This window comes from Diachasma alloeum, unplaced genomic scaffold (assembly GCF_001412515.2).
Source record: "Diachasma alloeum isolate Michigan unplaced genomic scaffold, Dall2.0 Dall_scaffold_01269, whole genome shotgun sequence".
Classification (NCBI taxonomy): Eukaryota; Metazoa; Arthropoda; class Insecta; order Hymenoptera; family Braconidae; genus Diachasma; species Diachasma alloeum.
This window is the reverse complement of record NW_021681377.1, coordinates 31,619-33,846: the sequence shown is the minus strand read 5'-3', so window position 1 is coordinate 33,846 and position 2,228 is coordinate 31,619.

Here is a 2,228-nt window from a genome sequence, read left to right as displayed (position 1 = left end):
TTATGACAGGTTTGGAATCCATTAGAATTTGCTGAAGCCACTGCTTTTTCTGCAGTGCTTTAACGTAGATAACAGAGGCATTCTTTGCGATTCTCTTAACCACTTGTTTCACATCAGTGTAAGGTGTATCACCAGCTTCCCAAGATATTCCATGGAAGTTATCAATCAGCCAAGAATTCACATTTATATATTTTGATGGTAATTCATCCCATGAATATGGAGTTTTGAAAATTATACATTCACGGCCCTCAAATCCATTATCACTTGTGTGAATATTTATGAATGCCAATTCTTTAATGATGAACTCATGAGAAGGTGATCTGAAACCTTGTGCGTCCAAAATTACTTCCATCTTGATATATATAAGTTGGATACTGCTCCAGTGAAATTTGATTTGCGACTGAATATCTCCTGAGAAATCGCCTTTTTTATAGCCTGCGAAAATGATGACTCATAGTTCAAGTGAACTGGCAGAATCTTCAAGTTATTACGCATCAAACGAATAAATTGCGTCATTGATTGAGGTTCTAGAACATTCGAGGCGGATTATAAGAACCATTCCAAATGTGAGAATCATCAGTTTCTATCATGGAGCGCTTGAATTCAGACGAATTGAAATTCTTGTACAGTGTGCCACCTTATGAATACGATTATGCAGGTCTTGTTGATAAGCATTATAGCTCTAATCCTTCTGAGGGGTGGTCGCTACTTCAGCATGTTATTAAAGCCTATGGGTCTCCTGAAATAATGAGATGTTATTATGCTCCTGATAGACCACCGCGGGAGGATGATGATTCTTGCATAATTGAGACACATTATAGTGATGTTCCACCGAATTCAGCATTGGACTTGTTTCGAGATGTAATTTATCTGTTGGAAAATTATTTTATTCTCAAAAAACATCGTCAGCTTCTGTATGAATCGCATAGTATTGGACAGCAGAAGGAAGGAGTTGAAGATACTATCACGAATCTGTTTTGGAAAGAGAGAATTAAAATAGCAGATGAGATCTTTCTCCAGTCAAAACCATCGAAAAACAATGACGCCATTAAAACTGAGTTGGGACAGAAGACTTCTCGAAATTTCTTCTCGCTACTCAGAAAGTTGCGTCATAAATTGTAACACCTAAATGAAAATGTGTCAAACTTCTCAATTGATTTTAGAATATTCTTTGCCGATTATATACAACATTTTCAGTCTAAGATCGTCAGTCTTCACCATGGATCACTTGAGTCCGGACGAAGTGAAATTCCTGTGCTCACTCCCACCATTTTTGGTTAATTACGATGAAGTTGTTATCAGACATTATGGTGAGAATCCACCATAGAAAGCTTGGAACTGTTTGCAAGGTTTTATCGACTTGCAAGGAAATTTGGATGTCATAAAAAAACGTCGATGTGCGTCGAAAAATGAACGACACTTGAGTCCAGATAAAGTTGAATTGTTAGGTACCATTCCACCTTATGTTGCTCAATATGATGAAATTGTAATTAATCACTACGGTGATTATCCACCACAAACGGCATGGGACTTCCTTCAAGATTTTCTCGATCTACAAGGAAACTTCAAACTTGTTCAACGTCGTAGACAATTGGGAGTTGAAGAAAGGATCAAAATCAATCATTTGACACAAGAGGAGAACGAACCAGTACCTAGTACTTCATTGGATATCAACGATGGTGATAAGCTGACTTCTACCGAGAAACGATCTCGTGAAGAGCATAGACGAGTAAAAAAGAGACGCAGATGGCACCATCGACTGCAGCAACAACCATACTTCCACATTCTTTATTGATAATTTTTATATTATTGAATAAACAATTTGGTACCAGTAATTATTGTACATCTTAGTTTTGAGGCTATCGCGGCCATGATTAATGAAATCTTTGGCTTCCGGATGGATGCTGCGTTTGGATTCAGCGTTGCGCCGACGTTTCGCAAACATTGCAGTCTGCATCTTCAGGGCTATGAGCTCCGATTCTGAGCTCCGATGTCTAGGGGTAGTCCTTATATGCCTTCCCTTGTGGTGGTGGGGGAAGGGGCAGGGGGGGGCTGGTCAGCCAATCATATATTTTTAATTGATCAGCTGGTCAATTAAAAAACCGGGAGGACGGTTTTCCAAATGGGGTTCACTTGATATCCTCTGTCCCTGTTGAGGTTGTTAGGGTTTTTATGGATCTCCAAACCCTCTCGGTATTTCCTTTCGAAATACCCTTGAGACTTGGCCA